Below are 27,656 nucleotides of genomic sequence, written 5' to 3'. Positions count from 1 at the left end.
TGTTTCCCTCATTGTTCCCTTGAGCATTCTGTTACCTTACCTTCCATTTACATTAATATTGATCTTGCGCAAATGTAACCTAGCCATGGTTCGAGGTCTCATTACGGTTTTAGATGCATGTCAGTTGTGATTATATATTTGAATACATTAACTGAAAGCTAGAGAAGAACCAAGCTACAAGTTGGGTGATACACTGTGGGACTCACACATATAATTTACATGTTTAAGCCACACCCATAAATACATAGACCATGCCACATTTAGGGACTTCCAGCGTTTTTCATCCCACATAAATCCCTAGGTGTAGCTTCTGTTGCTTGCTGTAGGTTACCAAAGTGGGTCTATCACATTTTCGACCACACTCCGAAGACACAGATAGTTGACCTGTTAAGTTCTCTTTAAAGTAGTTAAACGGACTTTAAATAGTTAACAGCAACATTACTATATGTCTAGTTCTGCCCAGGATTTTGAGGGTGAAATATTTTCCCCCTTAACCTGTCATTTGTAAGTATACTTATTTTGAAGACAAAGCAAAATTTGAAAACTGTCTATTAAACGGGAAAGGCTTTCCTTGAAGGTGCTATACTTTGAAGGACAGTTGTGGGCAGATTAATACAATATATTGCTTAGGCTAGCTGCAACTGAATACCATTGTGTAATTTTTCAGTATTGTAGTGTGGAAAAGATGTGACTACCGATATATTGGCTTGTCATAATACATTCAGTACCAGAACATGTTATCTTTTAGCTGCAATTACTTCGCATAACCATAAATAGAAGGTTAGTTCGGTCCACTGTTGAAAATATGGATCCCAGAACGAACGGAAATGGCAACAATATTTACAGCTGGCCAAGATTAATTGAATTAAGCACTAGCAGCATTGAGGTCATCTTAAGAGCTGGTGAAATGAAAGCGGTATCAGCAGACTGTCCCTGCTGGAGATCTTGTCAGGAGTTTTCCACTTCAAGGAAGCGACAAGCGTGTAAACACATGCTCTATCGCATGCATTTCTTCCAGTTTGTGATCTCTGCTTGGAGAACAGGCGAGTGACAATGATTCTTTCTGAAAACTGCAGCATGTTCCTTCTCAGGGTCAGGCAGATCTTAGCCAGAACACAGTCTTAGACATGCACCCAGGGGAGCCTTTAACCTTGCATGGCTTCTGCCTTCTGGTCCATCATCCTGTAAAATTCTGTACAGTTAGCTTTTTTTAGCTACCCCATTATGCATGTCTGGCATGCTGTCCTTGTCGGTAGCCTGTGCTCAGTCCTCTGATATTCAGAAACACACCACACCGACAAAGCTAACATGAGTTGTTTATTCGTGGTGCTATTCTGCAACGAAAGCGTTAACTAAGTCAGCGATATTATACCTTGGTGGGTGCAACCACCCGTCTGCTCAATTTGTATGTCGGGTTTCTCGTTTTGTATCAAGCCTGCCTGTCTTGTCTCATGTGTTCCGCAACTTTACAGGGAAGCTGCAGTCAAGATTTAAACCAATCTGTGAATGGAAACTGTCTTTACTATCCTGCCACCAGGGAGTGACCTAAAAATATAGCAGCGGCACTGCAGACTGGCTGCATGGAGCATTACAGCATGCCTGCGCTGGTGAGTCATGAGGTTTAATGGCCGAGTGACTCCAAACATGTGACACCTCTTCGAGCCCGCTAATGCTTCTCAGTTATTTCATTCCGGCCCGGCGCCTGCTCTGGGAATGGGGACTGCACAGACCTTGCTTACCCATGGGGTGCGATAAACGTGGTGTGCAAAAGTCAAGATACATGGTTTGTTTTGAATCATCTAACAGATTTTCTTTTTTTTTTTTATCCATGCTCTCTCAAAATTAATCGCCATGTCGGGAGAAACGCCAAACTGCTTTATTTTTTTTATTTTTTTATGAGACCTGAAAGTCAGTCATTTTATTGTCTGTTATTTCTGCCACAAGTCCGATGCAAGTCTAGGCACTTTCAGCGTCCAATCTAAATGGCTTTCCATTATATTGTGCTTCATACCGGTATTTGGCAGTTTATTATTCAGTTTAATGGTGCTCGGCTTACTGCCCAAAAGGCTAGGAAGATTCAGACTTGTGACCAGCAGATGTCGGCTTCTGGACCACATTTGATGCCTCGTTTTAACATGAACTGCAGAAAGCTGAGCTGTCCAGACAAGTTTAGAACTTAAAACCGTAACATCGAGTTTCAGATAGCCATATTCAAACTTTGATAGATCACTGATCATCCTGAGCATTGGTAAAACTGTGGTTTGTATCTCGGCGTACACATCCCACTAACTTTGTGTAGCTCCCAGCCGCCCACCTCCACCTGCTTGCTACTAGTGCACTGGAATGTGTGCCGTCCGCTCCGGAGCTGGAGTGATGCAACCTACTCAAATGTAATGACGGGCAGGAGGCACAAGTTTGGAAGCCTTCTCCCATCTTTATCGTCTTTTCATGTCTGGCAGAATGATTGCAGGACTGAGGGAGGCTAAAGAACAATGCTGCCTGCACCTTAGGGCCACTCTCGGAGCCTACTGTACTCTGCTGTGCTAAGCAGTCAATGAAAGAATAGCAGGTCATCTCCCTGTGAAGAAGGTATATTGTGCATGCAGAAATATGCACTTGAGATGAAACTTTCTTTCTTGCTGACTCTTAATTGGAGATGGGACTGAGGAGCCTTGTGAAGGTGGGAGTTATTTATCCATTTTTTTTTTCCTAAGGCCTTTCTGCCTTACATCTCTGCTCACCATGCCATTAAATTCTCCACTGACCCTCTATCTTTCTTTAAGTAGATGCCCTTAAGCACGTGAGTGAAGAAAGTGCTCGCTACTAAAAAGTCAAGATCGCGACACCACAGAACATGCAGAACCAATTGGACAAACACCTTACTTAAATCCACCAGAAGAAAAATGTGCTATATAGTCTGGTATTTCTGTGCTTAGAACAGTGTTTTCAGCTTTGGTAAGCCGCATCCGAACATGGAGCAAAACACATTGGGCAGAGCTCCCAACCTGCATCAAGAGAGCCAATATACGCCATGTTGTTGGATGTTCCTGTTCCCAGTAGCACCCGTCAACAATACACAAGCTCATTTTCTTGCTTGCGGTCATCCTCTTTCTTTATTCTTCTCCTCCTAAAGTTGAACCCAATAATGTTCTCTTAAGGATTATGTTGCTCACCCGTGTTCATTGGCAAAAAACACTTCTGTCATTTAGCAGTGAGGAAAAAGCAATCAAAGGGTGTGCACGTTTAACCTACTTGATAGCTAGTAACCTTTGTGTGTGTGTGCGGCACTTTATGCGACTGACTGCAGCCTCTCAGTGCTTTAAAGAACTCACTTTATTGATCTCTATTTATAGTAAGGCATTGCTCAAGCCCCATGACTGAATCTTGTATTGTGATCTGGTCCGTCCCTAAGACTGTATTGTTCCCATTGAGTAAAGTAAATGTTTAGCACGGAGGTTCATCGCTAGAGATCACATGTTGCCATGTTGGATGGTTGGGGATCGTGTTTTATTCAACAAGTGGTGCATTTATGAATTTTTTTTTTTTTTTTTTTTTTTGTTGGAGACATATATCGCCAAAGGTTTTGTTGCTTTTCTTCCCCAGTTCTCTGGGATGTTCTTTGCCTAGTAATTTTAGTAAGTAGTCTGGATTTGGTGATGTTCACTGTAATTCCCCCCCCCCCTCCCCACAAACTCTGTTGGGCATGTCTGCAATGATCTGTAAAATTGGTTCCAGTGTGCTTGTAATGATTGTTTTTAGTAGTTTGTGCTGTTTAGAGTAGTGACAGCTGGCATTCCTATTGTGTTGCAAATCCCAGATATTGTTTTGTTAAAATGTGGGCACTTTAACTGAACTGTTATTTGCCTTCCGTCTGACATGTTTTCGCTATGTTTGTTTTTCTGTGAGATTGGGTTTTGTAGAATGTCTATCCTGTGGCAAGAGTACACACATTGTTACTTAGATGATGTATCATTCAGTTCTAACGAGCATAAACTATTGACAGTTAATACATTATTGGCCCATTCACGTGAAGAATGACCAGAAAGACAATCTCTGTTCTTGCTCATGTGTTCTGGTCTGCCGCCTTGGTTTGGTGTTTGCACTGAAGTTCAGTCGCATGGTATGGTAGGTGCTTGCCAGATTCTGCAAAGGCTTCCATTGCTGGTGATCTATGTGAATAGGAGCATGCAGGAAGTTTGACTCCGTGCCTCATGTGGTTGTACATTTGCACAATTGAACTCTGTGGTGATGTCATCTATAGCTAGATCGTCAGGCAGAGCTGCTCCATGTAGAACTTCAAATATTTAAGGGTATTTGTTTAAAATTCTATTGTAGCGAGTTTCCCTGACGCTGCCAGAGGTTGTGATTACTACAAATAAAGCTCTTCATCTAATCACATGTTGGAAGTATTTGACTTTGGGTGCCACAAAGTTGCTGGCAATTGATTTTGCCACAACCCTTTGGAAGGGGTGAATGGGGTGGTTGGTCACTTTCAAGATGACATCTTGATTGCTGGAAAGGACATGGACGAGCGTGACGGTCATGGGTACAGTTCTGAGAAGATTGTATGAGTCGGATATGATCGCGATGTGAACAAGTGTGAATTCCAGAAAGACCGCATAGAACATTTGAGTCCTTTTATTTCAGAGAAGGGTATTCAACCTTGGTTGGGTTTGGTTGATGCTATCACACAGGTTTCTACTTCAGAATCAAGTGGCCAGGTTTCTTTTATGGGCGTCTGCGACTTCTAGGCGAAATTTATAAGAGAATTTGCCTCAAACTGTCAATTTGAGGGCGCTACTGAATAAAGGGAAGATATTTCAGTGGGACGAGAATGGCACTAGCCTAAGATGCTCCATTTATGGCCATCCTGATATAAGAAAGCTGAGTTCTCTGGGACTTGCGTAAGCCTCCAATCCCCTGTGGGTAAGATTTGTGCAGAAGAGGCGTGTTAGAAATATCCAGGCCACGAATACGGTTTAAGGTTAATTCAGTGCAAGAAGTTCCTAGTTTCAAAGATCTTGCTGCTTTCCTTCCTGTGCTAAATTTCCCTGTATAGAGGAACACGAGATGGGAGGCTATTGGGGGCAGAAGCACCTGGGAGGTAGGTACAGGTGAATAAGTTGGTGCTAATAAAGTAGGATACGGAGCCAGTGGGTTTGTCTTGGCCACCAGCCTTAGTCACGGATAGCTGTCCTTTTTAAAAATTTGTGAATATAAACAAAGTGCAATCGTAGAAATTGGGATCATACTACGTAGCAGTATTCCTTAACATCTTTCTTCTTTCGTCAATTATACGTAGATTTAAAAACATGACATGCATAATATTACACAAGTTCAAAAAACTTTGTTATAAATTCTAATCTAATCTTGCTATCTTTTGCAAATTTATGAAACTGCAATCCCGTAGATATTTAATACCTCGGCCCCTATTGGTGATGGGGTGCACTGTCTTTATTTGTGCCATGGCGCTCCTTTAAACTGGTGCACTGGACGCAAACTAGGACAGTGCACCCTATTGCAACGTATGCCCTGTCCACAGAGCAGTCGCAAACTCGCACTGCCCTGGGGGCATTGCATTCAGTGAAATACAGAGCTACTGCTTTAAAGCCACTCCGTGTTTCACAGTGGGGGTGGCAACCACACTAGCTTTTTGAAGATGAGATCCCTTTGCAGGCAGGTTGCAGTGAGTGGCTACACCTGACTGCTGGGGGATTTCTCGGTGGTCCATGGGACCCACTTTTTCCCCACGACAGGACTGCCCTAAGGGGGCTCACCTTTTTGTGGAGCAATGCAGGTGCGTCTCCTTTGGGCATGTTTACCTCTGTGTTCATGTCCATGATACGTCGCTGGATCAGAAAGTGATTCTCACATTTGCATGGAGCCATGCAAATGAGGGAATGCATTCTGGAGATCTCGCTGTCAGTATTACAGAAGGAGCTGCACAAGTGTATGCAACCAAAGATGATCCTGTATAATCAACAGTATATGCAAACCGTGATATTCAAATAATGAGATCTAGGGCACTAACCACTACATTTTGAAGTTCTCAACTGCATCTTTAAAATCATTCAAGATGGACACCCATAATAAAAGAAAATAAACGCACAAGTTCTCTTAGCGGGAGCAATAATGACACCAATATCTTGCACATCATCTAATAATGGCAGATGGACTGCCAAGTCTTCATTCATATTGAGACCAAAAGGTTTTGTACGTTTCCATACAATGTCACACTATTCCATTTCCATAGTTTCAGATACCCCTCCCATTCTCTAGTGTGGATCTACTCTGTCTACAGCAAAGAAAGACATCATTGTCTGGTTTCCCTGATGGAATGCTTTGGAGTGCTGTCTCACTGGGTATTTATGTTGTCTATTCCTACTGGCACGGATATGTTCCATGATCCTTTTCTTAACTTCAAACGTTGCACTACCACTATATCTTTTCCCACCAGTTCATTCTTTACAGTTGACGGTGTAATCTGTTTTTGTACTTCTGTATGATGCAAGGTTTTTGATTAAATGGTCCTGCATATTCAGATTTCCGTTTGCTGTATTTGCAGGCATTACACTTTACATGGTTAAAAAAAAACCTTTAGTTCCTGCCCTAGCAATGCCTTATGGTGTTTATCTTGGGTAAAATTACTCCCAACCAAAAGGTCCCCAAGACTCTTACTTTTTCTATATGTAATATTTGGATCTGGGCCATTCAAGTTAGTTATCACCATATCATTTCTTAGTGTATACCAATTCTTTTTAAAGCCATTCCTGACCCTTTCAGATTGTTTATCTAATATGATTATTCTGTTTCAATCTTTGTATATCCTTCATCACTGAAGGCGTCATTACATATTTTGATTTTGTTAACACAAACGGTCCTCTTGTTACAGTTTTAACATATTATGCCGCAGTAAGCAATACTTTAGGGCAGAGGTCTTCAAACGTTTTTGCTCCGAGCCCCCAAGCAAACGGTTATGAAGGTATGAATCTTTGTGGGAAGGATTGGGGAAGTGGGAGGGACATGGATGTGCTCATGTGCGGTGCTTATCGGATCATTTAATGGATCATTTTTCTATAGCTGATAATCCACAATAAATGTGAGATATATAATAGAGCAAATTTATCAAACAAAAACAAATTGCCCAAAAACCGTGCACCGCATAATTTGGATGTTCTGAGCCTTTCACACCGGGCCTCAATGCAACTGTGATTGGTGTGGTCATGAGTAGCACTCCTCTCCCGTTTCCCCCCCTTCCCCACCATACCTTACCACGCCACTCCACTCTTGAAACCAGCTCTCTATCCGTTTATTTTGTTTTTTTATAGTGCAGGCTCGACCCAAGAGCACAGGAGCATTTTACATGAGCACCAGTTAAATTACACAAGGCCAGATACATTTTTCGGTAATTTGCCTAGAATGTTGAGCTGATGCCTGATCTTGAACCTGGTTCCCTAGTTTCAAAGTTGGCAGCTATCGCCATATATCCCTTTTTGGGAAAGAAAATTAGCTCCCACTTACTATTTCCCCCTTTTATGCAGCAAAGGTTTTCTTGGCCCTGATGCTACCAAGGAAAATAAACCCTCCTACATTTTCTCCCTCAAAGTCTTAATTGTGATCCAGTGGGTCCCTCAGACCCTGGCCCCAGTGATGTTGCACTAGTTTCACTAATAATGTCTACTGCCGTGCTAAGTGGTTGGCTGTTTTTCTGTACTCTGTTTAAAATATAAACTCTTATCATGCCTCATCTCCGTCTCTGCCATTTCTCAGATGCCAAACTAAAGCGCTTCCTTTGCTTCAATTTTCCTTGCCCTGGGCTGTTAGTCTGAGGCCCAAAGCAACATTGGCACAGCAAGTGTATACTGGACCCTCCTGCAAAGAAGGATAGAAAAACAGCCATAACTAGGGTTTAGGCGAGGCCACTAGAATTATCACTGTTTTCTGCAAAATTATAGATTTGTCATCTGTAAATTTTAACCAAAAAAGTGTCTAATTCAACGAGATCAAAAGTTACTAAAACATGGTGACGTAGTGCAGTACAGTAAAAGGCCCTTCCCAAAGGTTAACTGGTCATCGGTCTGTTGCTTATTGCAGTATCTGCATGTTATATACGGTCTAATGGGATGAAACCGAAGTTAACAAATGTAAAAATGACAAAATAATGAAGTAATACTATCACAAGGTGTGCTGCATTATGCAGCATCATTTTTCTTGCCACATAATTTAGGCAACCCTGCCACGCAATTCGGCCCTTCTTGCTGTAAAGTTCCTGTGCTTTGAGTTTAGTTGGTCCCTAAATATCACTCGACCCTGCACGATTGCTTAAGCTTCAAACATAAAGGCTACTTGGGAGCTAATATAGGCTTTGACTGATGGAGTGACTTGGAGCTCCACGAAGACAATGAATTAATTTTTTTTTTTTTTGCGGTAATTTAATGGTGTTACCAGTTTAGTTCTGCAGTGCGTCCTTTTAATGCTCCCCAATAAAATGCTTCTAGGTATACTGTGATTATTACTAAAACTTACACATAAAAATGTATATTTATTTTTTTATAATGCGGGAACGTTACCCAAGCGGGTATGAGAGCGCTTTACAGATGTGCAGAGGTAAAAAGAGCAGTAAAATATGCAAGCAGAAATAGTGTAGCATATAAATGGTACAAACACATAGCGGGGTTGAGCACAAACCAGCAGAGTGGGCATGGTCAATGGCGGTAGCTGCCATCAAACAAGTGCATTCATCCAAAGGGCTTTCACTTCTCTTTTGAAAGATGCCGAAGAGGGAATCCGTCTGATGTGCGGAGGCAAGGAGTTCCAAACTCTCGGGGCAATACCCAAGAACGCCCGGATATAAGGTTTTTTTTTTTTTTTTTTTTTTTTTTCCTTCCGGAATTTTTGAGGTTTCAGAAGCAGAGTGCTGGAACTTCTAGAAGATTGGCTCCCGACAGAAAGCTCCAGTTTTTGGGCTAGATACATAGGAGTGTTAAAGTGAAGGGCCTTGTGCATCATGCACGCAATCTTGAGATGAATCCTAGGCTCCGAAGGTAGCCAGTTTAAGTATTTCAGTGCCGGCGTGATGTGGCTATTTCTCCTGGAACCTGTGATGAGCCTTGCCACAGAATTCAGGGAAGCCCTGAGCGGAGCCAACTTGTACATGGGTAGCCCACATAGAGTTGCGCAGCCATAATCTAGCCTGGAGATTACTAGAGTTTGCACAGCAGACTTTAAGTCATCCGAGGGGAGACGGGGTTTTATCTTTCTTAGAATACTCATGTGGAAGTTGGCCCCTTTGGTGGCTGAGTTAATGTGTTCCTGCATGCTCAAAGACTTGTCAAGTATAATTCTAAGAGACCTTGCAGAGTCAATGATGTGAGGGGTACAGTTGGGAGCTGTTCAGTGTTTCAAGTACTCAGCGACGATGGATGTCTTTTTGGTTGGTGCTTTCAAGAGGAATTCCGTTTTGGAGGAGTTTAGCTGAAGATATTGGGTAGTCAGCCAGTGTTGAGTTATGAGTAGGGTAGAATTGAGTGATATGATGTTGTCTGGGTAAGTGACTTTCAAGTAAAGTTGGGTGTCATCGGTATACATGTGAAAGTGTATGTTGGCAGAATGGAGTAAAACCGTTAGAGGCTCCATGAACAGGTTGATGAGTGTGGGGGAGAGAGCAGATCCCGGAGGAGCCCCAAGAGTGGATGGCAAGAAGTTGGAAAGGGAGTGATTGACTTTAAATCTTTGTGTTCTGATGTTGAGGAAGAAGGCAAACCAGTTTAAAATAGGGCCAGAGAGATCCATCCTTCATTCCAGTAAGTCAAGGAGGTTATCATGCTTGACTCTATCAAACGCTGAAGATAAGTCCAGGATGATTAGAAGGCAAGCTTCATTTTGATCAAGCATTTTTAGGGCATCATCTACATTGTTGCGGCACTAGCTCGGAACAACCTCCCCCCTTGCAATCTGCCCTGAAGCCAATCTCATTCTATTTCACAAGTCCCTACGAACTCTTGTTTTCAATCCTAAGTTTCCCCCGTCAAATCACTATTTACCTCTTTGTATCCATGTTTAATTTTCACTTTAGCGCCTGCACACCTTCGGTTAACTGTGCGCTTTATAAATTAAAAATCATATCATATATAAATGATTGACATATGCACAGTGATTTCTACCACAGGCTGGACCTCGTTGCACTATAAATACACAGGTCACTATTCATAATGTAAACCGTTTAACTTTAATTTATTATTCATTGAAGGTGGGGTTTTTCTTTTCTATGCAGTATCCCGATGGTGAAAAAGTTGGCAAAATAGTTATTGAATATTTTGTTATTTTTAGTCACAGCTTTGACTTCACCAACCCTTTCACCGTCTCACTGATTGTGCCCCCAGGTCACTCAGGATCACAGTTCCACACTTCTAATCTATTTCGCCATCTTCATATAAATAAATACAGCCTGGAAATGCTCTAAACAAACCAGGTCATGCTTCCTGGCCATCCTCCTTTACAAGTGCTTGCAGAGGCATTTGCTGCCCCTGTGGAATGCAGTCACGGACCCTCCAGGGGGCTTTCCCCAAAGTTTGAAGAGCTCTCTTTTGGGGGATAGACTCTTGCTCTAAAGTGGTTAAGCATATCTGCTTGTGCTGAAATAAATTTCCATGTAGAATTACTCTCATCTTATTCTCACTATCACCCCATATGGTATGTTCCACCTCACTTGTTGGGGATGACCACTGAAGGCATGTAATATTGCGTTCCCCGTTGTCTGTTTCCTAATTAATAAGGTTTGTAATGTCCCTCCTGTGAACTCTTATCTTATATCAAGAAAATCAATAGAAATTTTACTTACTGTATTTGAGAACATAGGATTTAGATTTTTATTCAGAACCTTTATAAAGCCCATCAGTTTTTCTGTGGGACTTTTCCAGATAACTAATACATGAAGTGTAGCCATATGATGATATCTGTTAGATAATTTTTCAACCTTTAGTTAATGAACACCTGTTCACCCTACAAACCCATCAATCAGTCGGCATAGCTGGGAGCAAACCTATCCCCATGGTGGGCCCTTGTATCTGCTTGTACTTGCATTCATTAAACAAGGCATTTTCGTATAAACCCATTTTAATCATGTCCAGCCTTTATGTAAAACTCTAACCGACTTATGGGCCTGGCCTTGTAAAACATTCTCACACTCGTGCAATCCATCTTTATGTTTGATACTTGCATATAGAAATTGCATGTCTAACCGTACCAGAATATAATTCTCATCCCAGGTACGGCCTCCAACTCTTGATTTGCAGGTGGCACACTCTTGTTGGAAATTGATACAAAACGTCCCGATACTCCAAATTAAATGAGCCAAATAAAATGTTTCTTCATAATAATAATAGCAATTTTTCATACATACAGTCCCTGGCTTCAAAACAAAAGTGCACATTTGAGGCAAGGCACTAATTTTCCTCAGCACATTGATTGCAACTTGTAATCACGTCTTTCAGAAAAGCACTGTCGAATTTGACCACTAGCCACCTAACTTACAAGATTTTGCACCACCGCCACTAGTTGTTATTGGAACAACGACACAAGTGAAAATGAGTCTTCAGTCCCTTTTTATTGTTTCCACACATGTCCTTTATCACTTGTAGTATGAGGATTCCTAAGGTATTAGGATAAGTAAAGTAATGTGACCCCAGTGTTGTATGTTGGGAGCTTGTGTGAGTGGTCATTTGGTGGCTGGCCAAATCTGAGAGATGTCTTAATGTTGTAGAGTGAATGGAATACACAGCTGTAAGTTTCAAATTGCAAGACGTGTTGCGTATCATGTAAATAGATTTTTACTATGACTTGTCCAGGATATCTCTAGATACTTATGATGTTCACCTTGGTAATCTCTTTACTGGATCTTCATTGGCATGCAAAGGATTTTCAGGGATTTTGTATACTGGAATTTAAAACAATTCTACACTGCCTGTTCTCAGTAGCATCCCTTTTTATCCCCTGATATGTATCCTACGGTAGCAGTCAGTCTACCTACAGCCAGAAACTGTAGATTTAGTAAATTCATTTATTAATTAATACCTTTAAAGCAAGCCTTGATCGTGTGTCGTTTTCATTGCTTCAGACTAATTCTATGAAAAATAAATGAGTGAGACAAATTGTTTGCTTTAAACCAACTTGTTTTCTATATGACCTGGTGTCTTGGAATCAGTTGCTGCCACTTTATGCAAGTTTATAAATTTGTTAATAATAAAGGCTATACTCCAATATAAAACTAGCGTATATTGTAGGCATACCCAGTAGACATTTAAGACCCTTATTGAGGAGAAATAGGCAGTGAAGCTCGCACATAGCCGGTCTCTCTCTTCTTAAGTTGTATGTAGCACCAATTGTCACATTGGCCTCTTGATAGCTTTGGGGCAAAAACACATAAGCACAAAGGGGGTAAGGTATGACTCAAGTTGCCTACTGGGAATAGTACAATATCTGATTCTCTGTCACACCTGTTGTTGGAGACAGAGCTGAAACTCCAAGATTTTAGGAGTTTGGTGAATCAAAGGTAGTTTGGTACCAAACTGAGCTGTGGGTTGGTTTTCCAGAGATTCCTTCCTCGAGTAACCGTTTTGCATAATGGAAAGTTTTTATTTTTATTTTTTTTATTCTGTTTTCCACTGGATCTCTTGGAGAGCTTTCGGACCAAAATTGGACTTCTTTTATTACATTTCGTATTGGCTTAGTGTGTGTGGGGTTTCCAAGGCATTCTGCTGACGGTTAGGTAGTGCGTTTTGAAACTAAGTCAATGTATGTCCATTAGGACACTGAAATCTGGCTCATCCAAGGTCTGTTTCTTAGCACATCTCATGCATTCCAGTAGCTTTGAAGCATGTATTTTTCCCTCCCTAGACTTGGGATGAAGTCATACTGAGGGGTTCTGTTTTGCGAATAAGTTGGTCCTTGGGATCTTCCTAAATTGTGTGTAGTTTCCCTCTTGTATGACCACCGGGAGAATTGTGCAATTGAACCAAGCCAGTGGGTGGCCCCATGGTTAACCTTATTTAATGTGGGGCATCTAGTTAATATACTCTGCTTCATCTCCAAGCATGTCAGTGGTGAATGATTTTCTTTACTGATGGGTGTTTCCTCTAAAATTTACAATTGTCTAAGCAGAAAACCTTGTTGAAATTCGGCCCTCTTATTGACCAACAGTAGAGACAGAGTGGCTAGTTTAGGGGGTTTGGCATAACTATTCGATTTTGTCTCTGCAGGTGATGATTGCATACGTAGTTCTGTGAATAAGTTTGTGAATCCATTACCACATATCTGACTTGCATTAAGCTCCACCATGCAACATGGCTAAAATGGCAATGTTTGAAATTTCTGCTCTTTGTTGACCTGCTCTGATAAAATGGATCTGACAGCAAGAGTTTTTATCCCCCTCCCCCTCCATTTTTTAAAATAATTTTTTTATCAGAAACCGGTACAAATGGGCATATGATCCATATAAAGTTAATCAACATTGTATGTGTCCAGCATTCTCCCATTCAACATAGCTAGGACAGTGCCTATGGTGCCATTCGGGTCAGTGGCACGTCAGCAGGTTATACGTTTGTTCGCGTGCCATTGTGGTATTGGGGAGCTTATTGAACTAGAAACTATGAACAAGAACTTTGTTGATCCGGGTGTCTACATTCTGAGTGCCTACTGTTAGAGGAGTACCTTGTGGGTGAGGCAGCTAGACTTTAAATAGGAGTTTGTGGAGCAGGACCTGAAAGTATCCCATTGGAGCTGCAGTCTCTCTCCATGACCGACTTTGCTTTAAAGACCAGGAAAGGTTCTTGATACGCCAAGGTGCCTATGCTGTTCATCGTCCGGTGCTCTAGGTGAATGCCACAGCACTGTTGACGTGTGCAGCTGCAAGCTTGTTTGATTAAAAAGGCCGGTCTTTAAAAAAAAAAGTGTGTGTGTGTAGATATATATATATATATATATATAGTTATTATTGGTCACTATAACAATCATGACTGTGCCGATCTCAAGCACAATGTGGGAGTTACTTAAAAAAACCTGTGTCTCAAATTATTCAGCAATGTTTAAACTGAGCAGTACTGAACTGATTGACTGCATCAAGAGCATTGACCATTGGTACAAGTAGTCTGTATCCATGCTTCACGTTCAGGATCGCCACTGCCCAAGTAAATTCGATTTTACGTTTTCCATATGAATACAAATGTAGATGTTCCCAACGTCTAGCATGAATACAGTCCCTCCTAGCCTCACTTATGCAAGGTCACTGACTTCTGATGCAAAACTGGCGAGAGAAACTTCAGTGTTGAGCTGCCAGTTAAGTATCCATGTCCATATGCATCTGAAAGTCTTGGTTGTGGGTCCTGGAAGGAACCACCAGTATCCTGCATGGATATCACTCCCCAAACGGGGCTTCACAATTTAGTGTGAAGGTTTGCAATTGTAACAATCCTTTTTTTTTTTTTTTTCTCTACACTTGCTTGAATCGGTTTTCAAACCTGATGTAACTGCACCTTTCAGCCTGCCCTCTGTAAGAGGGGCTGTTTTTTAGACTTGGTAAAGTGTATATGATTGATCAGCATTCCTGCTTCTATGCGATCATACCTTTCCATTTTAAAAGAACAAAAAAGTTCTATTTGGAAACCGGTCTATCTTTTTATCACCACAACGTAGAACTTCTTTGTAGACTTCTAGATGTTTACTTTTGAAAAGTAGTCTGCTAGAGTCCTGTTATAACGCCAGAAGTTTGCAGGTAATGGATGCAGTTTATTTGTAGAACATTACTTTAGGAGTTTATAGAGAATCAAGCAAACTTTGTATTCCCCTGGCGGCATCACACTGCAGCTAGAAATGGTAGCATGTAAGACTCAAAATCAATAGTTTATCAATAGTTTATCAGGAGAGTATTCCGAGTACCCTAAGGTTTACTGTGCCTCGAGATAGCAAGACTATGGTTTAGTCCACGAATATCCTGCCCTTCGCAATGATTGGTGTGAGACCTGTGCTCTGAAATGTTTGAACGCTACGTGCAGCACTGCCACTTGCTCATTCCTCAGTCGGCTTATGGACAAACGCATATGTATGAAAAAGAGGGACTCCGGCTGAAATGGACCTGCTTAAAAGAAAGTTACGTTTGCAGTGCTCCTTGTGAAGACATGACTGTAATGGTCACACAATGTTGGTCGTGGAATCTAGGAGTGTCGGAGGATACTATCGTTCTGTTTAGTGTCTTGTAATGCGGGGCGATGGGTATTATAAAGTTTGTCAGTTGGGGCTTGACACTTGAGCTGACAGTCACTGGGTGAGTCTCCTCTTAAGCATCAATACATTTATTATACTACGTTCTTGCCCATGGTGCATTAAGTATATGTTAAACTCATTCTTATTTTGTTATTAAGGAGCGGTTGAACTACATTCCAGCCTCCATAATTGGTCACACTTCTAGCCAGAGATGCGTGGAACACATGAATATCGTCATGAGTCTCTTAGTTTGAATGTGTGCAATAAACTGTTTTTTAAGCAAGCCGTCCAAAACCGAGAGTCAGGCCAGGTCCATCTAATATGTTTATGGGACCTCCGTACATGAGGATAAAGCCTGAAATACCTTCAGCAGGAAAGGGTATTTGATGTGGCCAGCTCCTTCGGCCCAAGACTTCTCAGGCCCTTGATTTATATGGTTCTTTAACAGCCTCCGGTTTTAGTCGTGTATAGGTTTTGCTGAAGGCTGTGTGCTGTCCGCTATTAGTTGTTAGCCCTCCACATCCTTGGGGGCTTTAAACGCGCACATCTTCGCCCATGGATTGATTAATTTCTCTGTCCCCCATCTTTAGGCCTCTCCTGACTTATTTGAGGTAATACTACCGTGATTTCCGCTCACTGTTTTTGGCATGGATGTACGGATGACTGTTTCATTACAGTGTAACTGGTTTGATGGCGAGCTCCAGATAAACATTCACCACACACAAAATGTACCTTTGGGCGTTCATTTCAGCCACTTGCAGCCGTGGAGGGGTCTGTTCTGCAATGTAGTTCCTGAGGGCCTATTAAGTTTAAAGTGCCTGTATTTGTTTAATACAACTGTAAATACACGTTTTGACCCCCCCATGTTTTGTAAGTTTGATTTCGCCATGGTTTCCTACCCTCAGAAGATGGATGTGAATACTGCAGTTTATTGCCGTGTCATTTTTCTGCCTAGTAAGTATGGTCACTGGAATTATGCAATTGTGCGGCTGGGGCGATTTTTACATAATTATAGATTTAGCGCATAAATCCATAGTCGTCTGCAAATTTTAACAAACATTTTTCTAGTTGAAACGGGTCAAAAGTTACTAAAATACAGACAGCTACACGTGTTGCCGCAGTGGAAGTCCCTTTCCAAAGCAGGACTGGTTACCTTTCTGCAGCTTATTGCTCTATTTGGTTAAACTAGTTCTAATGATGTGCAATCAATTCCCATACATTGCTAGCATGTCTTAAAATGACAAAATAATGAAGTAACACCATTCCGGAATGTGCCGCATTATGCAGCGTAATTTGCTTTTTCTTGCTGCATAATCTAGTCCACTCTGCTGCGTAATTTGACCCTCTTGTGCTGCATAATTCCAGTGGGTCTGCTAATAGGTAAGTTACCTCGTGTACAGTTAAACAAAAAATAAGAAAAAACTACCGGATTAGTGGCCCATTCTACTAGGCCTACATGGAGAGTATCAGATTTTTGCTCATGTACTGTCCTGCTTTAATAGGGATCATGTATCGACCAGTGGTGGAATTTCTCACTGTTCAGTAAGATGCACGGCCACCCTTCTGTTGAGTTATTTGGACGTCTGCCGTCCGGAGGTCAGTGATCCCGATACCACCTTTGTCTACAACAAATAAACATCCACCAGCCAGTTGCATGTTAGTTGAATTTGGTTTTTGATGGGTTCGTTTAATTAACCACTCCTTCCCATGGTCTCCCTGCGATTGTGATCCAACACTCTTAGATCCCCAACCCTCGAACAATAGCAATGCACGCTTTCCAAGTCAGGCCCTCAAAATGTAAGACTACTACATTGAAATAGAACACCAATGGAAGGCTGCTGCACTCACTAAAGCATATAGTGTGTGATGGTAGGGAGCAAGTCAGCTGATAAAACTGCGAAACGCTGCTTAACCAAGCATGAACTCCTACTGTAAAGATGTGTATTGCACAAGCCTCGCACAGTAAGCAAACTGAATACCAGAACCCTTTAAAATTGTTTTTTTGCCATCAAGATACTATCTCCTCCGATTCAGTCTTCCTGCTAAATACCGTGCCTTGCGGAATGTCCTTTTACAGAGGATGACCACCACACTGGTTCATCAGTCCCATACTGCCACTGCTCGAGAGGAATTCAAACGAGCTCTTTGACAAGCCTCAACACCCCCACCCACCTCCAAGTCTGAAGTTGTTCTACCACTTCCAAAGTGCATTTTCCTAACAAACGTTGGAAAGGCATGTCTACCCGAAATGCTCAAAAGCATTGCAGTCTACTCTGTCAAGTTAACTTAATTCTGATGCACAGTTTTCCAGCCCTTCTCAGATGTCATTGTTCCATAGGGTTACATTTCTGATACTACATGTGCGGAAGCCCCCTGAAATTGGTACTGGTCTGGAGGCATCAGTTGGAGCCTGAGTTTTTGTCGGGTGCTCCTTTGCACAGTGCTGGGCTGGCACCAGTGGATACTCTGCCTATAAACAAGTGTTCACCTTACTTACCCAGACAATAACGTTCAGAGAAACCTGTGAGACCGAGAATCTTGATGCTTCCTACTTTAAGGTTTATCGCAGGTTGGAATTTGTGGGGCTACTGCTCTTTTTGCTCATCAGAATGCAGCGAAGATGGGACCGGCCGTGTCCTCATTGGTCCTGGTCCACAGCCAGCTAGGATCACTTAAAAGTGTAACTGTGGTAGGAGGAAGGTTGGACCTATATGGTACGCTCAAAACTCAGCTGCTGTGAAGTCATTGGACCTGAGGCTGAATACTCTATGCGGAGCTGAGTGGAGGCTCGCGGAGGTTGGATAACGAGAGGCCTTTCGATCCGTATCCAAGCTTTAGATAGACCAGCTGAAGGAAGACTGGCAGCTGAGGTGAAGGAACTGAGCATGTTGCCCCATCTACTTAAACTCTGCTTTTATTGGAACAAGTAATCCCACATGTAGTATAGCTGCACAGAAATCTCTACCTTATGCATGACCAATTATAGGGAATCTGCAGTTACTGTGGAATTCCTGGAACCTATCTGAGAGCAAAGTGTTTTAAATCTTCGAGGGATTACCATCGAACCTTAAGAACATTTTAATTTCTGTATGGATGTACAAGAAGAACCTGGAGAAGTGTATGCCCCTAGGGACAAAAGTCATTACATGGTTTAGCAGCCCGGGCTACCTGCCCCTATTAGACTGTTTTTGATTATTTATTTTTCTGACCTGTGGTGCATTAGTCTCCTGGAGGTAAACCCAAAGCTTCCAGCGGCTGACCACAGGTACAGCACCTCAATCTCTATCGTAGAAAGTTGTATAGTCCTGTGCATCCACTTCCGGCCCTTACCGTTGTTTAGCGCTACTGGAATCCAGTGAAGATAAATTGCCTTAAATGGAAGGTGCACCAGAAATTAAGTCGCAATCGCAAGTCCAGTCCATATTATTCTTTATTTGTGAATAGATTAAAATCCGCACACAGCCAAAGCGTTTTGTTCTTATCACACTTAAGAACTTCATCAGGGCTTTGTCTGTCAGGTTGTGTATTCACAAAAATGAAGATAGATGAAGGTGCTCGTTGCTTTACAAAGATGTTCAACAACTGACCTTTGGGTGAAAAAAGTGCTGTCACACCCACAGATGAAGGTCGCTATTACTTCGGAATCATAGTCTCAGGCACAAGCTCTTTTTTTTTTTTTTTTTTTTTTTTTTTTTGGTTTTTTTTTTGTTTACTGCTTTGGCTGTATGGAAGTTCTTTGGTATTCTTCCCCCTGTATTTCATGCAGTCTGTTCAATTGGAGATGCAGCCTTTTTAGGCCGAAGATATGACAGTGCAAGCTTTCTTGCAAGAGACCTATTCTGAGTTTACAACTCACCCATTGGTTGATGTTGTCACTCATTTGCTTGCTTCCTATTTAATGGCTTTCCTTCCTCCACTTGTGTTTTTCCCTCCACTGGAACATAGCCACTTTACGATTGTTTTGATTGCTTGACTTGTATCCTTCCATTGCCCACAGTAGGGAACTACGTTTTTAGGTCTCGCCTAGAGCGTAGCATGCAGCGCTACTCTAGGAGTGACCTTTAGGAATCGGTCAGCTCTTTTCATGCACTCGTGCTGGCATCCACCTTGCGGGAGCGAGCAGCGGCGCACGCGCCAATTGAAAACTGATTGTCCGCGGGCCGCTGCTAACTCCCGCAATGTGGATGCAAGCACAAGTGCTTGTTTTTGTTTCCACTGCTGGTTTCTCGAGCTGCCAACTGTTCTTCAGGTGAATGATGTGTAAGACGCCGGCGGCTCATTGGTTATTCATTCCCACCGGCATTAGTAGGTTCCTGTGCAGAGCGGTCCTGGCGTGTCTGCTGCAAGATGTATTTATATTGTTATCTATAAAACTTGCAAAGAGTGGCGTTACGCTTCACACTTTTCGAAGTAGACTCGTGCAGTTGTTGCCAACCACACGTGGTATTTTTAGTTTATAAACACACACTTTGTTTGCCTAAGCTCGGGTTTTTAGAATGTTGTCTTTTTTTTGTCTTTCGGAAGCAAACATGCTCCGATGACGTCATTATTATTTGGAACTAACCACTTATAAGGTCCCAAAGGCTATGCCAATGCTGGCTTTCTTTTTCATTCAGCACTTTAAGAATGCATGTGTTCTAGTTCTCTTTCTCTCGTGCTACTTCACCTCACAAGTATCTGCACTCTACCTCCGCCACCCCCTCACCCCACAAATGCTGTTACTTCCAACCTCTCGCAGCTTGCCTGTAAAAGCATAGCAAAGGATAATTTTTGCTGTAGGATGGCTGAAGAACAGACAATAAGGGTTGTTTTTGATTTATCGCATGCATTCCACATGTTGCATGAAAGCGCAAGCTTTGGCTCGCACAGAACTTTTGGGGGAGGGCATTCTACTGTACTCTCAACCTGCACCTGAGGCTGAAGATGTAGTTAGCATGCAATTCTCCTAAAGTCCCTGCTCTACTGCAGAGTGGCAAATTACTGTAGAATGTAAATTAGGCCTAGGTAAACGTTTCCCTTTACATTCTGACACTTATTTTTAAATTCTGTACTGTTACGTAGCTGTACTATTACGTAGTCAAAAGTTTAAGAAAACTAAACCAATGCATTTCTAAAGATTAATAACCTTGTTCAGTGTACACTTTTGAGATACAGTAAGATGTTTCCTCCAGCAGTTTCATTATTTTAAATTTTTATTTTTTATTTTTTGAAAACGTTATTTTTTTTTAAACCATACGTTTAAGACAAACCATGGCAAAGCAACAGCTCTGCACTCAAATGGTCAACCCTATAGGTATGACTGCAGTCTGATAATCTTGGCCATGACCTTCTAGCTCCGAGATGCCGGTCCCTGGAGTTTGCTATCCATGGGGATGTTATGAGTGCTAGCTGTCTTTCAGCTCCAAGTAATTCTGCTGTAACATGACACCAGTTAAATCCAACTGGTGTCTCTATCTGAATCTTAGAAGAAGAATCCCCATCAGTTTTATTAATTGAATATTGAGATTGCCTTATGTTCTGAACTTGAGTCTGGATTTTGATTTGTGGGTGTGTGGTCTGTTATAATTTCTGATGCTATTTTTCGAGTAGTTCACCCACATCAACTCAAACAGTGTAATTTAGCACCCATAGCACTGAAGAAAGTAGAGCTGATATTTCATATCCACATCTTACTTGGTTGAAAGTAATATTGCTAATTCTCGTTGTGTAGTTACTAGGAGATGATTAGGTAATTTGTGCTCCTACTCCTTTATGTAGTTTGGCTAGTGAAGCAGTGAAAATTCAGGAAGACAACTTCTGGAAATCTACTGAATAATAAACTCATTGGAATGAAACCGGCTTGGCAGCCAGAAAGGAGACAGAAGGCACATGAGTTGGTGATGGCCATGGAGCCCTAGTGTATGACTCCTTAACGGCCCCTACCCCTTAAACATACCGCATATTTTCTCAATTTCTGTCTGTGCTGCTCTGAAAGGAATTCTGTCTAAACTTGCGGGCCTTGAGTATAAGAAACTGGAAATGCAGATATTAGATTTGTATTTTTGGTGCAGCACATGCAAAGGGTGTTTCAACTGAAAAAAGCTTAGGGTGGAACTGCTGAACAGAGATGTTACTGTTTTTTTTCCCCCAGAGAGGTTGAGCAATTCCTTAATTTGCAGGTATAACGGAATTGTAAGAAAGATGACAACCGCTCTAATGGGTTGTGTTCTCAGTGGGAACAAGGCTGTTCTCGAACTTCGGAGTGGCTGCGTGAGGTATGTATTTATGATGGATGGGTTGTTTGGAGTTTACGCAGCCCAATACCGTAAGAATCGAGGAGTGTCATGAAAAGCTTGCATGCATGGAGTGAATGGAATTTTGGTTTCTGGGAAGAACTGGGTTAACTTGTATGGTGTTGTGAAACTGTTTACTGACCAACCTTGTGTTACATGATTGTCCTGTGAAACCAAGACAAATTGCTGACAGAAAAAAATCTGTCTTTCTTTGTTAGACAAAGCTTGCTAACTGGGTCAGAAAGGGCCTGGTCTGAAGAGGAACCTTCCCAGGAGCATAGTCTGAATCCATGGCAGTACACCTAGCCCCAGGAAAAACCAAAGGGGAAATGGTTCCTTTTGATCAGGGCTAGAAAAACAATTGGGGCAATGCGGTTCTGTTCCTTCTACGGGAGAATAGCTTTTCTTTAAGCAAGAAGAACCCACTGTTCTCATTTCACCAGCCTATTCTTCCATATGGAGAATGGTATCATTATCAAAGTTGCCATCGTATTTTGGTGCATGTGGAGATAAACGCCAACAATCTCTAGTACCTTTGCATGGCTTTTGCAAATTATTAAGAGTCATTCCCTTGGGATTATGGAGCCAGGCTGTGGTTGACCCTAAGTTTGTAGACCCAAGAACATAAAAGATGGCTAAAATTTGGGGCTTGTTATTTACTACCACATTGCTGGGTGATGCTTCTGGTTAGTGACCGATTTTGCTTCAGTTGGTAAAAATGAGTGTGCCAACTGACTTCCATATGGATAGCTTCCTGGGTAATTACCGTGGTGATATGTAGAGGACCGAGGTGGATCGCGTTCAGCCCTTCCCTGATGCTCTTTAGGAGGAGAAAGCTCTTGAACTTAAACTTCACGCAATGTTGGCAAAGGTCCTGTAACAAGAGCAGTCAACATGTCAGTAGGGTTGGTCTGGAACTTCCTGCTACCACAGCAGATGAGCCTAAGTACCATGGAGGTGACCGGTGCTTGCATTTCGGCGCTTTTTAGTGCTCCAGGTTTTTTAGGCAGCTTGATGACATAGATGGGTTGTCTTGTCGGGCCAATGCAGTATCCTACTGACACCTTTTGCTTTCTGACAATTTTCCTCCCCATCCCCATTTCAGATATGTTTACTGAACCTTAAACTTAGTGATTTAGATGTGTTGAAAAGTTTTGGTGGCCCCCTTAAAACCTCTCTTCATGACTTGTTCAGGATATGTAGGGTGAATAATTTCATTGAAGATGGCTGGACGTCTCCTACAAAAGCTCTCAAAAATTATTGCTATATATAATAATGTCCCAATAAGTTTTTGCCTATCCAGACAGGAAAGTTTCGGTGCCACAAATCCGTTTTTGCCTCTGGATATATCCTTTAAATGTTTAAAGAATTTAGCTAAACCAAAGCAAGCTAGAGCTACTGAAACTCAGAATTGGAAATTATTGCGGCTTGTGAGTTAAGGGGCTAATTACAGCTGTAAAAGGCAGCAGTAGAAAATGTATATGTGGGCAGGAAACGTCTTTTAAACATGTTTTGTTAATTTAGTAGTATTTTGTGTTTTTTAAAAAATTTTTGTTGTTGTTTTTTTTAGAAGACAATTTGAGTATTCATTATGTTTGTTACGATGTATTTTCAAGGCATGCTGTTCCCAAGTATGGAGGGAAATCGTGTGGTTGGTGTTGCACTAGGCCGCTACTTTGTTGCAATTATTTTAAATTGTGAAAATATTTACAGTCCATTGCAGAAGACTAGACATGGGCAGATATTTCTGTGTATTAGTTGTCATTTTTTTACGAGGTTTACCGTAATAAACTTTGTACTGTTATGAGCTATTTGTAGAGGCTGCTAAGTGGAAGACTTCCACATGGCTGTTTGGAGAAATGGGATACTGTACGGTAAGCAATCTAATCCTGAACTTAATGTTAGACCGAGGCAGGTTGTTCTGTGAGGACCCTTGCCGTGGCACCTCGATTGAGGTCCTCAAGCTTGCAAGGGAAGAACTGTCCCTTTTGTACTTGCTTGGCATAGTATCATATGATCGGTTTTGCTGGATCTTCCTGAATTGTCAGGGTCTCTAAAGTAGTTGAGCTTTACATTGCACCATTACTAAGGTTTGTAGTTTCCTTTGAGAGGTGATTCACATCTCTGCTAAACCTCCGAAAAGTAACCACCACAGAACACTAGTGCATATCTGAAACTATGCTGTTCCTTTGTAGTATCCACCTGTGGTAGCTAGGGTCTGTTTTGTAATTTATTTACCTCTGTCTGTTCACCATGACCCGGATCTCCCACTAAGGAAACCACTTCTAACTAGGTCTACTTGCATGAAGGCATGCAGGTCTAGTGTGAGGTAAAATCCCATTTCTTATTTTGAAACTACTGCCACAGATCATTGGGTTGGTGGCATGCTTTGATGGTCTTGAAACCCATGGAGGATGCTTTTCAAGGCTCTTAGATGCATAAAGGGATATCCACTTGTGGAATTTACTCTTTGCATATAAGTAAGTGGCACACGGTTTAAATAACATAGTCCCGCCCTGTTAATTAAACCGCAAGGGGGATAATTCTGCTCAGCAGTTTCTCCACCGCCAAGCCAGTGACAAAGGGAGAGTACCCGAAACGCGTATGGCGTAATTGGCGAACAACACGCTGGGAGGTCATAACGGAGTTCGCTGCTGCCTGACAAATAAAAGGTGAAAAATACGATTGTGTGTGGCATCTTCACTATGGGAGCAGTTTCGATTGGAGATGTATATATTCCAAATGTTCCGAGCGAAGACGGAAAACAACTCCACAAGCCCACTGATCAGGTAAGCAAATCTTTAATTCATGACAGACGCGTTTCGACTATCTCTCTATATATTACTTGTTTGTGTTTTATGTCACTTGTATTATTTTAAGTAATCCCACAAACTTTGACTTGGCTATAGATGGATAGATGGATATCTATCTGTCTTTGCAACAAATATTGGTGTTGTGCTTTTTATAGGTATTTGGAATATAAAAAAATGTAGTGCATTTAGCAGTTTCCATTACTGGGTACAATCCGGTCCTTTCTCCACAGTGGATAACCATGGTCTAAAATTTCCGACGAGAGCAATGAGCAGATATTCCATTGAATTTTGAACTAGCGCTTTCACTAACGACCAACGTTTGGAGAGGCCACACTGAATTGTTTAGTATCATCTCTGGATGCTGTTCATTACCTTAAGTATTTAACTTTTTTTTATTTAACCCATACACTGGATGAGTGTGTGGTTTATCATAGAAAACAAGCATCCAGTTGGTCAATAAATAACGTCAGTTAAAAACCATGTTTGCTTCATGTATATATTTTCTCATAAGTTCAAAGGGAAATGGGTTCCAAATGCTAAAAGTGTACAACAAAGTCCAATATGGATACAAGCTCCAGTATTCTTCCATACATCCTCTATGGTAGGAAAAACCTTCGGGTGATCATACTTTATCATAATATGATTGAAATAAAATCGGGATTTTGTGAGAAGTGAAAGAGGAGTCCCCCCCCCCCCCCCCGCCCCCTCTACAATATGAGGGGGTGGTCGGGCACGGTGGCAGTGAAGCAGTGCACATGACTGGGCTTTCTGCAAAGCTTGAGTAGCCTGCACTGAAATAACATTGTCGGAATAAAATAAAAAAAAATAACCTCGCTGGAAACCCAAGGGGAGGTGTCATGGGACAGGCTGTAACCCAGATAAAATACACAAGCTTGTATATACAAACACAGCACTGCAGCCAACCAAGTGGACATCTGACTTCTTGATGGCAATACTACCCTTCAATGACTCGCTTCTCCGAGGTGACGAGCAGAGTGACCTTGTGGGACTGTCCTGAAGACAGTAGTGAGTGTGATAGACCGTGGAGCCTGATCTCATCCATACACTATCCGGTCTATTTTATACCAAGGACATGTTAATGCAAAAAAGCCAGTCTTGCTACAAAACGGATCCTCCGATACCAGGCTCGTAAGAGTCTTGCAGGCATCCCAATGTAGATGACTCTGAATTTTAAAGTAGTTTCCTTATTCACACTTGTGAATACAACCACAGTGCCGTGCACATCCTGGATATTTTAACGTCTAGTGTAGGCAATTGATCTTTCACTGTTTACTTATTGGACTGAGTCAAAGGTCCGTTCATGACTTCTTAATGTGGAATTACTTTCTTGAGGACCTACTTTTCTCCTCTTTAGGTTTTTAATGGTGCAGATATAACTGCTTCTGTGCTAGACTGCTTCACTGGCACCAGCATAGTATGAATTTCTCATACGTTAATATTTCAGAACGTTTTAGTTATGCATAGAAAGCACGTCTTGGATATTAAATATCAAGCAGAGCTATCTTATTTGCCAACTCTATAGACCTTCAGTTTAAGACTAGCAAAAATGTCTTGTTCCTCAGCATGCATCTTCGGTGCTTGCATTCCTTGCTGTATTGTGCATTTGTCATAGTTTGCTTCAGCACGTCAGTAGTCTTGTGCAAGGAGTGGGCTTGCATAGCCCATCGTTTGCTACATCTCGAGATGCTGAACTTAGTGTCGGAGCAGGGGTACCAGCTGTTCTAATCTGCTCTTCCTTGTGCCTATTTTTAATCCTTTTACTCTAGCCTGCATACTTATGTTAGTTGGTAGCAGTTTTTACATTGTCATTGGAATAGCCTGGTTTAATAGTTGGTGTACTAGATCTTTATGTAAAAAATTACCTCACAGGCTTTGCATTACTTCACCCTTGATCAATAACGCTGCATCATCCGTCTTGGGTGTTTTTTAGGTTTGGCTTGACAGCGCAGCTGTGCTGGACGTTAGGTGATTAAAAAACAAAGAGCATAGCTCATCTTTGACACCTCCTACATGTTTCGCTACAGCATTTGATTGGGTAGCAATTACACACTTTAGCCCTCATTGGAAGGTTAATACTCAATACAGTATGCCTGAATTAGTTATAGTGATAAGCCACTAATGCCATTTGTCAGATGCGGTAGGTCTGATCCAATATTAAAAGTTACGACGTAGGTAATGGGGCTGATATTTACGGGGGGAGGTTGAGGTCTAAAGGCCTGCTTTTTCTGTTACCTGTAGTCTCTCCCATTACTGTAGTAGGCATTGATTTTGGTGCTGGTTAGGTACATCCCAGCCCTAGTGGGTCTAACTGGCATTCTCGCAGTGCAAATCTTAAACCAATCGAGTTTGTCATTAACTCTTTTAGTTTAAGATTCGCACTGCGAGAATGCCAGTTAGACCCACTAGGGCTGGCATGTACCGTGTTTCTCCAGCTGTTTCTTTGTACAAAAACAAATGCTGTATTTAGTAGTCCTGAGTTGGGTTATTGTGGCAAGCCAATAATAAATTATATAGACCCGATTGATTCATTGGGAAATATTTGTGGGATGCCATACATGTGATTTGTTACTAAAAAGACAGGAGCCTTACTTATTTACTTTTAGATGCATATGTTAAAACCTAATAAGCCTTTAATGGTGAATTATTACACTGCGTTAACCTGTAGACATGTTCTTTGGTCTTTGTAGCATTGAATTTCCGAGATCACCATAGTGGGTGGGGGTGGAGGGGGGGTGTTGATGCTGGCTATCCTCACTGGCAAACCCTTGGAGAAGACGTGCACTGTAATATTTCTTGTAAGGCCCTTTTGTGAGGGGTTGCATATATTTTTGCCAAACTTATTTTTTTTTGTATGCCTATCTTTTGAGAGTTTATGCTTGATACAGTAGACCGGAGTTGGTTATGGTGACAAACCAATGATAAACTATGCATACCTCATTGGTTCATTAGGGACAAGATGTGAGATCTGTTTATTACAAAAATGTGACTGCAAAAGCAGCTAGCCGACCTATTTATAATGTAAATTCTATATCCAAGCTGTTGGGCGTATTAGAGTGGTTTGTTATACTGTTGCAATACCTGGACCCTTTATTTAAAAAAATGTTTTTATTATATCTCCCTGAATACCATGGGAGTTGAGGGTTTTGGTGTTTGTCTTTGGGAAATGCTTATGATAGAAGATTTGCACAGTGAAAAGTATTGCCAGTGCTTGCTTTTTAGGTCTCGGCTCGAAGGCTGCGCTTGCACAGTCTCGATCCGAGATTTAATGGCTTGGAGAAGAGGGGCTTGAACCCGC

The 27,656-nt window shown here is 41.7% G+C and overlaps 1 protein-coding gene across 2 annotated transcripts in view; it reads left to right on the top strand.

The window, feature by feature from the left end:
* Window positions 1–27,656, top strand: part of ENAH (ENAH actin regulator) — a 668,777-nt gene that overhangs the window by 5,935 nt on the left and 635,186 nt on the right. The window lies entirely within an intron of this gene.

The sequence above is a fragment of the Triturus cristatus genome, chromosome 6 (assembly GCF_964204655.1).
Source record: "Triturus cristatus chromosome 6, aTriCri1.1, whole genome shotgun sequence".
Taxonomy (NCBI): Eukaryota; Metazoa; Chordata; class Amphibia; order Caudata; family Salamandridae; genus Triturus; species Triturus cristatus.
Note: the sequence above shows the minus strand (reverse complement) of the source record. Positions and strands in the feature narration are given on the sequence as shown.